Raw genomic sequence first — 17,318 nt, 5'->3', positions numbered from 1 at the left:
GTACTATACACTGTGCTCCTGAATATAATAGTACTATACACTGCGCTCCTGAATATAATAGTACTATACACTGCGCTCCTGAATATAATAGTACTATACACTGTGTTCCTGTATATAATAGTACTATACACTGTACTCCTGAATATAATAGTACTATACACTGTACTCCTGAATATAATAGTACTATACACTGCACTCCTGAATATAATAGTACTATACACTGTACTCCTGAATATAATAGTACTATACACTGTGATGAATATAATAGTACTATACACTGTACTCCTGAATATAATAGTGCTATACACTGCGCTCCTGAATATAATAGTACTATACACTGTACTCCTGAATATAATAGTACTATACACTGCGCTCCTGAATATAATAGTACTATACACTGTGCTCCTGAATATAATAGTACTATACACTGTGATGAATATAATAGTACTATACACTGTACTCCTGAATATAATAGTACTATACACTGCGCTCCTGAATATAATAGTACTATACACTGTACTCCTGAATATAATAGTACTATACACTGCGCTCCTGAATATAATAGTACTATACACTGTGCTCCTGAATATAATAGTACTATATACTGTGCTCCTGAATATAATAGTACTATACACTGTACTCTTGAATATAATAGTACTATACACTGCGCTCCTGAATATAATAGTACTATACACTGTACTCCTGAATATAATAGTACTATACACTGCACTCCTGAATATAATAGTACTATACACTGTACTCCTGAATATAATAGTACTATACACTGCGCTCCTGAATATAATAGTACTATACACTGCGCTCCTGAATATAATAGTACTATACACTGTACTCCTGAATATAATAGTACTATACACTGTACTCCTGAATATAATAGTACTATACACTGCGCTCCTGAATATAATAGTACTATACACTGCGCCCCTGAATATAATAGTACTATACACTGTACTCCTGAATATAATAGTACTATACACTGTAATCCTGAATAGTATTATACACTGCGCTCCTGAATATAATAGTACTATACACTGCACTCCTGAATATAATAGTACTATACACTGTACTCCTGAATATAATAGTACTATACACTGTACTCCTGAATATAATAGTACTATACACTGCACTCCTGAATATAATAGTACTATACACTGTACTCCTGAATATAATAGTACTATACACTGTGCTCCTGAATATAATAGTACTATACACTGTACTCCTGAATATAATAGTACTATACACTGTACTCCTGAATATAATAGTACTATACACTGTACTCCTGAATATAATAGTACTATACACTGCACTCCTGAATATAATAGTACTATACACTGTACTCCTGAATATAATGGTACTATACACTGTACTCCTGAATATAATAGTACTATACACTGTGCTCCTGAATATAATAGTACTATACACTGTACTCCTGAATATAATAGTACTATACACTGCACTCCTAATATAATAGTACTATACACTGTGATCCTGAATATAATAGCACTATACACTGTACTCCTGAATATAATAGTACTATACACTGTGCTCCTGAATATAATAGTGCTATACACTGTACTCCTGAATATAATAGTACTATACACTGTGCTCCTGAATATAATAGTGCTATACACTGTGCTCCTGAATATAATAGTACTATACACTGTGCTCCTGAATATAATAGTACTATACACTGTATTCCTGAATATAATAGTACTATACACTGCGCTCCTGAATATAATAGTACTATACACTGCACTCCTGAATATAATAGTACTATACACTGGACTCCTGAATATAATAGTACTATACACTGCGCTCCTGAATATAATAGTACTATACACTGTACTCCTGAATATAATAGTACTATACACTGTGCTCCTGAATATAATAGTACTATGCACTGTACTCCTGAATATAATAGTACTATACACTGTGCTCCTGAATATAATAGTACTATACACTGTACTCCTGAATATAATATTACTATACACTGTACTCCTGAATATAATAGTACTATACACTGTGATCCTGAATATAATAGTACTATACACTGTACTCCTGAATATAATAGTACTATACACTGTGATCCTGAATATAATAGCACTATACACTGTGCTCCTGAATATAATAGTACTATACACTGTACTCTTGAATATAATAGTACTATACACTGCACTCCTGAATATAATAGTACTATACACTGTACTCCTGAATATAATAGTACTATACACTGCGCTCCTGAATATAATAGTACTATACACTGCGCTCCTGAATATAATAGTACTATACACTGCGCTCCTGAATATAATAGTACTATACACTGTACTCCTGAATATAATAGTACTATACACTGCGCTCCTGAATATAATAGTACTATACACTGCACTCCTGAATATAATAGTACTATACACTGTGCCCCTGAATATAATAGTACTATACACTGCACTCCTGAATATAATAGTACTATACACTGCAGTCCTGAATATAATAGTACTATACACTGTGCTCCTGAATATAATAGTACTATACACTGTGTTCCTGTATATAATAGTACTATACACTGTACTCCTGAATATAATAGTACTATACACTGTACTCCTGAATATAATAGTACTATACACTGCACTCCTGAATATAATAGTACTATACACTGTACTCCTGAATATAATAGTACTATACACTGTGATGAATATAATAGTACTATACACTGCACTCCTGAATATAATAGTGCTATACACTGCGCTCCTGAATATAATAGTACTATACACTGTACTCCTGAATATAATAGTACTATACACTGCGCTCCTGAATATAATAGTACTATACACTGTGCTCCTGAATATAATAGTACTATACACTGTGATGAATATAATAGTACTATACACTGCGCCCCTGAATATAATAGTACTATACACTGTACTCCTGAATATAATAGTACTATACACTGTAATCCTGAATAGTATTATACACTGCGCTCCTGAATATAATAGTACTATACACTGCACTCCTGAATATAATAGTACTATACACTGTACTCCTGAATATAATAGTACTATACACTGTACTCCTGAATATAATAGTACTATACACTGCACTCCTGAATATAATAGTACTATACACTGTACTCCTGAATATAATAGTACTATACACTGTGCTCCTGAATATAATAGTACTATACACTGTACTCCTGAATATAATAGTACTATACACTGTACTCCTGAATATAATAGTACTATACACTGTACTCCTGAATATAATAGTACTATACACTGCACTCCTGAATATAATAGTACTATACACTGTACTCCTGAATATAATGGTACTATACACTGTACTCCTGAATATAATAGTACTATACACTGTGCTCCTGAATATAATAGTACTATACACTGTACTCCTGAATATAATAGTACTATACACTGCACTCCTAATATAATAGTACTATACACTGTGATCCTGAATATAATAGCACTATACACTGTGCTCCTGAATATAATAGTACTATGCACTGTGCTCCTGAATATAATAGTACTATACACTGTGCTCCTGAATATAATAGTACTATACACTGTACTCCTGAATATAATATTACTATACACTGTACTCCTGAATATAATAGTACTATACACTGTGATCCTGAATATAATAGTACTATACACTGTACTCCTGAATATAATAGTACTATACACTGTGATCCTGAATATAATAGCACTATACACTGTGCTCCTGAATATAATAGTACTATACACTGTACTCCTGAATATAATAGTACTATACACTGTACTCTTGAATATAATAGTACTATACACTGTGCTCCTGAATATAATAGTACTATACACTGTGCTCCTGAATATAATAGTACTATACACTGTACTCCTGAATATAATAGTACTATACACTGTGCTCCTGAATATAATAGTACTATACACTGTACTCCTGAATATAATAGTACTATACACTGTACTCCTGAATATAATAGTACTATACACTGTACTCCTGAATATAATAGTTCTATACACTGTGCTCCTGAATATAATAGTACTATACACTGCGCTCCTGAATATAATAGTACTATACACTGCGCTCCTGAATATAATAGTACTATACACTGCGCTCCTGAATATAATAGTACTATACACTGCGCTCCTGAATATAATAGTACTATACACTGCGCTCCTGAATATAATAGTATTATACACTGTACTACTGAATATAATAGTACTATACACTGCGCTCCTGAATATAATAGTACTATACACTGCGCTCCTGAATATAATAGTACTATACACTGCGCTCCAGAATATAATAGTACTATACACTGCGCTCCTGAATATAATAGTACTATACACTGCGCTCCTGAATATAATAGTACTATACACTGTACTCCTGAATATAATAGTACTATACACTGCGCCCCTGAATATAATAGTACTATACACTGCGCCCCTGAATATAATAGTACTATACACTGTACTCCTGAATATAATAGTACTATACACTGCACTCCTGAATATAATAGTACTATACACTGTAATCCAGAATATAATAGTACTATACACTGCACTCCTGAATATAATAGTACTATACACTGCACTCCTGAATATAATAGTACTATACACTGTACTCCTGAATATAATAGTACTATACACTGCACTCCTGAATATAATAGTACTATACACTGCACTCCTGAATATAATAGTACTATACACTGTACTCCTGAATATAATAGTACTATACACTGCACTCCTGAATATAATAGTACTATACACTGTACTCCTGAATATAATAGTACTATACACTGTACTCCTGAATATAATAGTACTATACACTGTACTCCTGAATATAATAGTACTATACACTGTACTCCTGAATATAATAGTACTATACACTGTACTCCTGAATATAATAGTACTATACACTGTACTCCTGAATATAATAGTACTATATACTGCGCTCCTAAATATAATAGTACTATACACTGTGCTCCTGAATATAATAGTACTATACACTGTACTCCTGAATATAATAGTACTATACGCTGCGCTCCTGATATAATAGTACTATACGCTGTACTCCTGAATATAATAGTACTATACGCTGTACTCCTGAATATAATAGTACTATACGCTGCGCTCCTGAATATAATAGTACTATACACTGCGCTCCTGAATATAATAGTACTATACACTGTGCCCCTGAATATAATAGTACTATACACTGCACTCCTGAATATAATAGTACTATACACTGTACTCCTGAATATAATAGTACTATACACTGTACCCCTGAATATAATAGTATTATACACTGCACTCCTGAATATAATAGTACTATACACTGTACTCCTGAATATAATAGTACTATACACTGCGCTCCTGAATATAATAGTACTATACACTGCGCTCCTGAATATAATAGTACTATACACTGTGCTCCTGAATATAATAGTACTATACACTGCGCTCCTGAATATAATAGTACTATACACTGCACTCCTGAATATAATAGTACTATACACTGTGCCCCTGAATATAATAGTACTATACACTGCACTCCTGAATATAATAGTACTATACACTGCAGTCCTGAATATAATAGTACTATACACTGTGCTCCTGAATATAATAGTACTATACACTGTGTTCCTGTATATAATAGTACTATACACTGTACTCCTGAATATAATAGTACTATACACTGTACTCCTGAATATAATAGTACTATACACTGCACTCCTGAATATAATAGTACTATACACTGTACTCCTGAATATAATAGTACTATACACTGTGATGAATATAATAGTACTATACACTGTACTCCTGAATATAATAGTGCTATACACTGCGCTCCTGAATATAATAGTACTATACACTGTACTCCTGAATATAATAGTACTATACACTGCGCTCCTGAATATAATAGTACTATACACTGTGCTCCTGAATATAATAGTACTATACACTGTGATGAATATAATAGTACTATACACTGTACTCCTGAATATAATAGTACTATACACTGCGCTCCTGAATATAATAGTACTATACACTGTACTCCTGAATATAATAGTACTATACACTGCGCTCCTGAATATAATAGTACTATACACTGTGCTCCTGAATATAATAGTACTATACACTGTACTCTTGAATATAATAGTACTATACACTGCGCTCCTGAATATAATAGTACTATACACTGTACTCCTGAATATAATAGTACTATACACTGCACTCCTGAATATAATAGTACTATACACTGTGCCCCTGAATATAATAGTACTATACACTGCACTCCTGAATATAATAGTACTATACACTGTACTCCTGAATATAATAGTACTATACACTGTACCCCTGAATATAATAGTATTATACACTGCACTCCTGAATATAATAGTACTATACACTGTACTCCTGAATATAATAGTACTATACACTGCGCTCCTGAATATAATAGTACTATACACTGCGCTCCTGAATATAATAGTACTATACACTGCGCTCCTGAATATAATAGTACTATACACTGTACTCCTGAATATAATAGTACTATACACTGCACTCCTGAATATAATAGTACTATACACTGTGCCCCTGAATATAATAGTACTATACACTGCACTCCTGAATATAATAGTACTATACACTGTACTCCTGAATATAATAGTACTATACACTGTACCCCTGAATATAATAGTATTATACACTGCACTCCTGAATATAATAGTACTATACACTGTACTCCTGAATATAATAGTACTATACACTGCGCTCCTGAATATAATAGTACTATACACTGCGCTCCTGAATATAATAGTACTATACACTGTGCTCCTGAATATAATAGTACTATACACTGCGCTCCTGAATATAATAGTACTATACACTGCACTCCTGAATATAATAGTACTATACACTGTGCCCCTGAATATAATAGTACTATACACTGCACTCCTGAATATAATAGTACTATACACTGCAGTCCTGAATATAATAGTACTATACACTGTGCTCCTGAATATAATAGTACTATACACTGTGTTCCTGTATATAATAGTACTATACACTGTACTCCTGAATATAATAGTACTATACACTGTACTCCTGAATATAATAGTACTATACACTGCACTCCTGAATATAATAGTACTATACACTGTACTCCTGAATATAATAGTACTATACACTGTGATGAATATAATAGTACTATACACTGTACTCCTGAATATAATAGTGCTATACACTGCGCTCCTGAATATAATAGTACTATACACTGTACTCCTGAATATAATAGTACTATACACTGCGCTCCTGAATATAATAGTACTATACACTGTGCTCCTGAATATAATAGTACTATACACTGTGATGAATATAATAGTACTATACACTGTACTCCTGAATATAATAGTACTATACACTGCGCTCCTGAATATAATAGTACTATACACTGTACTCCTGAATATAATAGTACTATACACTGCGCTCCTGAATATAATAGTACTATACACTGTGCTCCTGAATATAATAGTACTATACACTGTACTCTTGAATATAATAGTACTATACACTGCGCTCCTGAATATAATAGTACTATACACTGTACTCCTGAATATAATAGTACTATACACTGCACTCCTGAATATAATAGTACTATACACTGTACTCCTGAATATAATAGTACTATACACTGCGCTCCTGAATATAATAGTACTATACACTGCGCTCCTGAATATAATAGTACTATACACTGCGCTCCTGAATATAATAGTACTATACACTGTACTCCTGAATATAATAGTACTATACACTGTACTCCTGAATATAATAGTACTATACACTGCGCTCCTGAATATAATAGTACTATACACTGCGCCCCTGAATATAATAGTACTATACACTGTACTCCTGAATATAATAGTACTATACACTGTAATCCTGAATAGTATTATACACTGCGCTCCTGAATATAATAGTACTATACACTGCACTCCTGAATATAATAGTACTATACACTGTACTCCTGAATATAATAGTACTATACACTGTACTCCTGAATATAATAGTACTATACACTGCACTCCTGAATATAATAGTACTATACACTGTACTCCTGAATATAATAGTACTATACACTGTGCTCCTGAATATAATAGTACTATACACTGTACTCCTGAATATAATAGTACTATACACTGTACTCCTGAATATAATAGTACTATACACTGTACTCCTGAATATAATAGTACTATACACTGCGCCCCTGAATATAATAGTACTATACACTGTGCCCCTGAATATAATAGTACTATACACTGTGCTCCTGAATATAATAGTACTATACACTGTACTCCTGAATATAATAGTACTATACACTGTACTCCTGAATATAATAGTACTATACACTGCACTCCTGAATATAATAGTACTATACACTGTACTCCTGAATATAATGGTACTATACACTGTACTCCTGAATATAATAGTACTATACACTGTACTCCTGAATATAATAGTACTATACACTGTACTCCTGAATATAATAGTACTATACACTGTACTCCTGAATATAATAGTACTATACACTGCACTCCTGAATATAATAGTACTATACACTGTACTCCTGAATATAATGGTACTATACACTGTGCTCCTGAATATAATAGTACTATACACTGTACTCCTGAATATAATAGTACTATACACTGCACTCCTGAATATAATAGTACTATACACTGCGCTCCTGAATATAATAGTACTATACACTGTACTCCTGAATATAATAGTACTATACACTGCGCTCCTGAATATAATAGTACTATACACTGTACTCCTGAATATAATAGTACTATACACTGTACTCCTGAATATAATAGTACTATACACTGTGCTCCTGAATATAATAGTACTATACACTGCACTCCTAATATAATAGTACTATACACTGTGATCCTGAATATAATAGCACTATACACTGTGCTCCTGAATATAATAGCACTATACACTGGACTCCTGAATATAATAGTACTATACACTGTGCTCCTGAATATAATAGTACTATACACTGTACTCCTGAATATAATAGTACTATACACTGCACTCCTAATATAATAGTACTATACACTGCGATCCTGAATATAATAGCACTATACACTGTGCTCCTGAATATAATAGTACTATGCACTGTACTCCTGAATATAATAGTACTATACACTGTGCTCCTGAATATAATAGTACTATACACTGTACTCCTGAATATAATATTACTATACACTGTACTCCTGAATATAATAGTACTATACACTGTGATCCTGAATATAATAGTACTATACACTGTACTCCTGAATATAATAGTACTATACACTGTGATCCTGAATATAATAGCACTATACACTGTGCTCCTGAATATAATAGTACTATACACTGTACTCCTGAATATAATAGTACTATACACTGTACTCTTGAATATAATAGTACTATACACTGTGCTCCTGAATATAATAGTACTATACACTGTACTCCTGAATATAATAGTACTATACACTGTGCTCCTGAATATAATAGTACTATACACTGTACTCCTGAATATAATAGTACTATACACTGCGCTCCTGAATATAATAGTACTATACACTGTACTCCTGAATATAATAGTACTATACACTGTACTCCTGAATATAATAGTACTATACACTGTACTCCTGAATATAATAGTACTATACACTGCGCTCCTGAATATAATAGTACTATACACTGTACTCCTGAATATAATAGTACTATACACTGTACTCCTGAATATAATAGTACTATACACTGTACTCCTGAATATACTAGTACTATACACTGTGCCCCTGAATATAATAGTACTATACACTGCACTCCTGAATATAATAGTACTATACGCTGCGCTCCTGAATAGAATTGTGTCAAACACTGTAAATAAATTGAACCACCAACAGTGCCCCCTATAGTAAGTGTCACACAAATTTCCCCCTCTACATAACACCACACACAGAGCCCCCTGTAGATCGTGGCCCATATAGTGCCCCCTGTAGATAGTGCCCCATATAGCGCCCCCCTGTAGGTTGTGCCCCATATAGCGCCCCCTGTAGGTTGTGCCCCATATAGTGCCCCCTGTAGGTTGTGCCCCATATAGTGCCCCCTGCAGGTTGTGCCCCATATAGTGCCCCCTGTAGGTTGTGCCCCATATAGCTCCCCCTGTAGGTTGTGCCCCATATAGCGCCCCCTGTAGGTTGTGCCCCATATAGTGCCCCCTGTAGGTTGTGCCCCATATAGTGCCCCCTGTAGGTTGTGCCCCATATAGTGCCCCCTGTAGGTTGTGCCCCATATAGTGCCCCCTGTAGGTTGTGCCCCATATACCGCCCCCTGTAGGTTGTGCCACTCACAGTGCTCACTAAAGAAAAAAACAAAACACAAAAAAACATTACATGCTCACCTGTCCCCGTTCATGATTAATCCTCCATTATGACGACGCAATGTGACGTCTGTATCATTGGTAAAGTGCCGAATGGTGGGGCAGGGAACGGTCATTTTCTGTGCCATGCCAACGCTAGATTGATAAATTGTATCCGCGTCCTAAGGACGTGGATACAATTGAGTGCAGTGGAACGGTTCTGGGTCCCGCTTCTCCCCTGTTCTCCAATCTAGCTGTAACTTTAACATCCGGTTTGTGAAAACCTTGGCAAACCGGCCAGATACCAATGCTGCATGGTTTCCCTGGGTGGCTGCCTGAAGCGCACATATTATGATCCGCCATTGCCTGCTCTTCCCTTGTGGCTCCCACTCTGTTCTGATCTCCCGGCTCACTCCTCTTGGTGCCGGATATAAATATGTCCAGCGTCTGATATAAGAGGCTAGTCAGACCTTGCCCGTCTCTCGGGTGTACAGGCATCAGGTGACCGCAGACAGAAGACTCTACGGGGCACATTTACTAAGCGGACTGAGATTTCAACCACATCAACTTAGACCAGGCGGTGTGAAGATGCGCCATATATATCACACGCGCTGTATGATATAGTTCTTGATGGAGACTCTTTTCTCTTCCTTATACCCCTTCTTGATTGGCTAGGTTTTGGCTTGCGCCATTAAGCCACGCCCGTTTCTTAAACACGGCCTCGTGAGGCGCAAATATCTGTTCCTAAAATAGATGAAAACTAATTGCATTAAAAAAATGTTGACATTCTAGATGCAGACACGGTAAGAACTCAAACATGGGGGAGGGTCTTTACAGCATTATCATTATCTGGTGGACATGGCCCATTATAACAAGGTCTCCGCAGCTAAACACTGCTCTGTATTTTATGTTTCTGAATCTTTAATAAAAAAAACCCTTCAAAAATACTTTCCAGATTCCTCCCCAAATCCAGAAGAAAAAGGAGCAGCGAAGGCCGAACATGGTGACCCGAACCGGCTGAGAAGGCTCCGTAAGATGCTCCGTCCTATTGCCCCAATACAAAACCGTGAGGGAACTAGTGTGACAGGAGGTCGTGTCTGTGTGTGGATAGAAGTGCCTGGGGGTAGAAGTGTGCTGGTTGTGTGTGTAGATACAGTATATGGAGAAAAGTAATTGGTAGAGGAGACCTCCAATTTTTATTAATCTTAGATGTTGAATTGAATTATCCCTCCATGCTCAGGTGTACACCACCTAATGAATCGTAGAAATTATAGCTATGGGGAGAGAGGGAAAAAAGAGAGAGCATGGTGGATTAAATGTCGCCTTCAATTTTTCTATTGATACCGACTAGTATAATAGAAGGATTATGTTGTGCAATGTCCCCTTTTATTGCCACATTGCATAGTATTTTTATTGAATTAATACAAAGTGTAATTACGACTTTCATCAGATTCCACTGAGTAGAAAGCCTATTTTTTGCTCTACTACTTTAGTGGAAATATAGGAGGTGGTGCTGCAAGGGTTATTATTATATTATAACTGTGAAATACCCTGCATATGCGCTCCGCAGGAGGTTGTGTTCAGTCTCGATCAGCAGCTGCCTGGTCACTGAATGCCTATTTTAGCATTGCCGCTCCAATCTATTGGTTGTGCAGCAGCGCAAAAAAGATTAGGATTTGTATCAGTGAGCAATTGATTAGTCATCAAGTGCGTTTTATGTATTATGTTCCCAGCATTACCATTTCAATCCTAATTGGAGCAACAACTTAAACAGCAACGCGGACAAATAGTAATCAATCTGAGTGAGCAGCTGGCCGGTCACCGAGGATATTGTATTTTGTATTCTCAGCGATTCTCAATTCGGCGGCAGTGCAGAGATATTAGCTTTAGCTGCGTTTAGGCTGATAGACAGACTGCCCTGCTTCGTAAGATTGTAAAGCTTGCTGGCTATTTACGCCGGCAAACTATCAGAATATTAGCTGTGAGTGCCGCGACGTCATGGGCACTTACCAGCTCAGTAGCCTGTAGTGATATTGCCACCACGTACGTTCGTTCCAGCTATGTAAGGAGCGAACTTAAATGCGGTGAGATTCGTTTTTACATTTCATTGAGGCTAATCTTGCCCTCTATAGTCTGTAATCTTTCCCTACTGTCAGGGTCGGTATGTCCCGACACGCGTTTCACTGAACTGAGTCAGCTTCTTCCGGGGGCGGGAGCGCTTTGTTTCTAGAGCTTGTTATAGCCCAGGATTAGATTGACGTTGAATATAGCCAATCAGCACGAGGTGACTTGTTACACTGTTTCCTCTGATAAGGAAGCTCTGATATGTGTCCTTGTTAGAAGTTGCAACCTGACACCATTAAATACAAAATTATCTTCAGCAATATTTGATGGATTGACTAAATTCTTCAGCATTTGCTTGTTTATTTAAGCAAGCAAATGAATCCGACATGTTTTTCACTAAATTGATATCTATTCTTATCCTCCATATTAATAAGTCATTCAATAAATTATATTTAATTATCTACCAAAGTATTTTATTATTTATTATCTTTCACATTTTTTTTTTTTTGGTATATTAATTTTAATATTATTTATTGTGACATTTTATAGTTTAAATTTTTTCTTTTTATATTGTTTTTGGTTATTTTTGTATTTGTTATTATTTTTATTATTAATTAACCCTTATAGGTAAAATGCTGTATTCCATATACCATTTATGATAATTCTTTATAGAAACCATGTGTGTATATAATGCATTCTTCGCACACTGTTAAAGAATTTTTTAAAATAGAATCAAACATAAATGATTATTAGCTATAATTCCACATGAATTAATATGGAGTATGTTCGTATAGATATCACTGCCACTTATTTGTCAATCCCATGATTGTTATACCCTTAATATTCCAGAGGTTTTAACCATCTACAATACTTTTAATATTCCAATCCTGTATTTCATGTACCCTTATTATGGATATTCCTTTAAATCATGGCACAGTATTGTATATAGCCATGATAATTCTCTCTTATATCTGGTTTTTTAATGGGCTTCTTATTGTGTTATTAGCTTGGCTTATGACATCATGTTTTAACACATCATATGGCATCGTTTGTATAAGCAAGTTGAATATATTGTGGATAGAGTAAATGTGGAAGTGTCACATATTTAAAAAAAGCAGCCAAAATTGAAGGATTCATTGAGTCCATTTGGGCTCACAGAGTTCATGTTAAAGATCCACTTGCTCTCCTCTTTCAGCAGCATGGAGTCCACATCCCCACCTCTGATTCCCGTGGTGAGGTGGCAAATGGCCCAGCCTGATAGTTCTTTAAGGTTGAGATTATGGCTGTATTTGAAGTGTCTGGCCACTGGTGTGGGTTGAAACAGTTTATTTTGTTTTTTTGTCTCCATTTCCAATTTGTCATAATTTCTTATACTTCCAATGTGTTCCCTTATTCTAGTTTTGAGATCTCTCTTAGTCTTCCCCACATAATGTAGGTTACACGTACATCTTAGGACATATATCACCCCCTTGGTGGCACAGGTGATGTGTTCCTGAATTTTGTAATGATCTCCCGTTCCATTCTTGAAACCCTGCTTTTTTATAAGGATTTTACAGGCTGTACAGAGGCCGCATGGATAGAACCCTGGGTATTTGTGTTGTTTCTTTTTTATACAATCCCTAGAAAAATGACTTTTAACAATGTGTTGTTCTATAGTGTTGGTTTTTCTGTATCCTGAGGAGATTGTTGTGCTCAGATATTGTTGGAGATCTTCGTCCAGTAGTAAAATCTGCCAATGTTTTGCCATGATGTTGTGCATTTCTTGCCACTTTTCGTGCAGTGTGGTGATAAACCTCACTGTATTTTCACTTTTCAACTTTGCCTTTGTAACCAGCAATGTGTCCCTGTCTGTCCTGAGTGCAATGTTGTATGCCTGTTTTATCTGGTGTCCAGAATAATGTCTGTCCTTAAGTCTTTTTTTCAAGTCTACTGCTCCCTTCTTAAAATTTTCAAAGGTAGAGCAGTTTCTCCTTAATCTGAGGAATTCCCCTTTGGGACCCCTCTAATTGTTCTCTTGAGGTGAGCACTGTTTGCATCTAGCAGGCTGTTAGTAGCTGTCACTTTCCGATACAGGTTCGTGATAATATCACGATTGTGATCAGTACCAATTTTAATATCTGGGAATGTTACCTCCTGCTTGCTATAGTTTAGGGTCAGTTTTAGATTCAAGTCATTGGTATTAAGTTCCTTAATGAAATTGTGTAATTCGCCCTCCGAGCCCCTCCAGATGAACACGATATCGTCAATATATCTTCGCCATATCGAAATCGAAATCTTCTCTATATACATCTGGAAGGGCAATTTCCTCTTCCCACCATCCAGGGAACAGATTGGCAAAGGTAGGTGCACAGGTTGTCCCCATCGCCGTTCCCTGGGTTTGTAGGAAGAAGCGGGAATCAAACAAGAAGTAAAAGTATGTGCCTCCCCTCATCATTGTATCCCAGTGTCCCCCCCCTGCCCCCCCCACCCCCCACCGGTGTATAACATCCGGCACTCGCCATGCAATCACGTTACAGACATTAATGGTAGAACGGTCCTTATATACAGTATATGGAGAAAAGTACGTGCCCCCCCCATCATTGTATCCGATCCGAACAGAGCAATGTCAGTGTCCTGCAGCTACTCAGGTCTCCATTGGTGTAGATTCAGTGGCTGTCTTCTTACATTCGGGAGATTTCAGCTTTGGTGAAGGGCCTCCACGGTTCACTTTTCGATAGTTGAGTTAGACCCTCATGACTTGGCATCCACAATGGAATTTTTATCGAAGAGATGTCCGGTGAGGGCCAAGCCCCTTCCAGCTCTTCAGTTGTATGAATGATGATTCGCCTGTCATTTTGTAGTATAGTAAGGCCAAACGGAATGAGCCAAGTATATTGTAGATTTTTCGTTCTTAGTGCGTCCAGTAACAGTCTCAGTAGCCGCGTTCAGCCAACGTAGATGGTTCAATGTCCCGATAGGACAACGTGGCGTTGCCATATTTGATTTCTGGTGTCTCTCTGACCACTTTCAGAATCGCAGTGGTATCAGAGTAAGAAAGTAGCCCACATATTCTATCCCTCGGAGGGTCGTCTGCACGTGGTCTTGAATGCCAGGCTCTGTGAAACCCCCGGAGGCCCTCTCCTGTCCCCGGAGGCCCACTCCTGTCCCCGGAGGTCTGTAAAGAGCTCCGCAGCCTCTTTGGGAAGGGTGTCTGTCACCCAAGTTTCTGGCACACCTTTAATGTGGACATTTTGTCTCCTGCTTCATTTTTCCTGATCTTCGATCAGTAACAAGGCCTTGTCTATGTATTCTTTCTGCTGCGCAATATGAGGTGTAAGCTCCTCAGAGAAGGAGGCTATGCCGACACATGTGGTCTTAAGTGTTTCCACTCGATCGCCTATATAAAGTATTTCAGTCTTAATGTCCACTAATTCAGCCATTACATTTTGCAGAGCCTGTATTAAGGTCTTCCTTAATAAGACCTTGGATATCGGAGCAGCGTTAGACTGAGTGGTCACCGCCCGGGAGGCTCTCCATGTCTGATTTATCTGCTGTAGCTCGCGCACCCTCCGTCATCTTGAGAGATCGAGCAGGAGACTGCACCTGCCATTTGTTGAAGAACTTCTGCATGCTTGCTTGTCTACTTTCGGATCTGGGGGTGTCAGGAGGGTCCCCACATTTTTGGGGGTTGGTTTTTACCATGTCAGTGTTCGCAGAGCTACGTTAGTACCTACTCTTGCACAAGTGAGACGGAGCTACAGGTGTAAGCTTCCATCTCTCTCGGTCAGCGGTCAGGCTCCCCCCTGTGTATTCAGTTTGTTTACACGAGGGGGGTCCCCTAAGAAGTGCGGTCTTATTTTTATTCTGTACAATATAGAAGTCACTCTAACAACCCGACCCTCGTACCAAGTGCCCACCAAGAAGCCTCGGCCAACACTAATACTACAACCAGAAAGTAAGATCTGAATACACTGAGATAAACCCTTATTTTCTCTAACGTAGTCACCACGCTATAAAAGTGTCTGCGGGGAGATAAGTAAGAGTGGATAGGGGTGTATGTATAGGTTTATATGTGTGGGTAGAACTGGGTGCGCATTAGTGTCTGTGTACAAGTGTGTATTTGTGAGTCTGCATAACTGGATGTGTGCGAGTACTCACCTCCATGTACACCAGATACTCACCTCCACCAGATACTCACCTCCACGTACACCAGATACTCACCTCCACCAGATACTCACCTCCACCAGATACTCACCTCCACGTACACCTGATAATCACCCCTCACCTCCACCAGATACTCACCTCCACCAGATACTCACCTCCACCTACACAAGATACTCGCCTCCACCAGATACTCACCTCCACCTACACCAGATACTCACCCCTCACCTCCACCAGATACTCACCTCCACCAGATACTCACCTCCACCAGATACTCACCTCCACCAGATACTCACCTCCACCAGATACTCACCTCCACCAGATACTCACCTCCACCAGATACTCACCTCCACCAGATACTCACCTCCACCAGATACTCACCTCCACGTACACCAAATACTCACCTCCACGTACACCTGATAATCACCTCTCACCTCCACCAAATACTCACCTCCACGTACACCAAATACTCACCTCCACGTACACCAAATACTCACCCCTCACCTCCACCAGATACTCGCCTCCACCTACACAAGATACTCAGCTCCACCTACACCAGATACTCAGCTCCACCTCCACCAGATACTCACCTCCACCAGATACTCACCTCCACCAGATACTCACCTCCACCAGATACTCACCTCCACCAGATACTCACCTCCACCAGATACTCACCT

The 17,318-nt window shown here is 37.5% G+C and overlaps 1 long non-coding RNA gene across 1 annotated transcript in view; it reads left to right on the top strand.

Annotated features, from left to right (window-relative positions):
* The window catches only part of LOC142684068 (uncharacterized), a 38,580-nt gene extending 27,128 nt beyond the window's left edge, over window positions 1-11,452 (top strand). Inside the window, exon 3 of the long non-coding RNA XR_012853979.1 lies at window positions 11,393-11,452. This is a non-coding gene — a long non-coding RNA (uncharacterized LOC142684068). The remainder of the gene's footprint in view (window positions 1-11,392) is intronic.
* Window positions 11,453-17,318: the final 5,866 nt, after the last annotated feature.

Source organism: Rhinoderma darwinii (genome assembly GCF_050947455.1).
Source record: "Rhinoderma darwinii isolate aRhiDar2 chromosome 4 unlocalized genomic scaffold, aRhiDar2.hap1 SUPER_4_unloc_3, whole genome shotgun sequence".
Taxonomy (NCBI): Eukaryota; Metazoa; Chordata; class Amphibia; order Anura; family Rhinodermatidae; genus Rhinoderma; species Rhinoderma darwinii.
The sequence above is the reverse complement of the archived record's forward strand: the minus strand, read 5'-3'. Positions and strand labels throughout refer to the sequence as shown.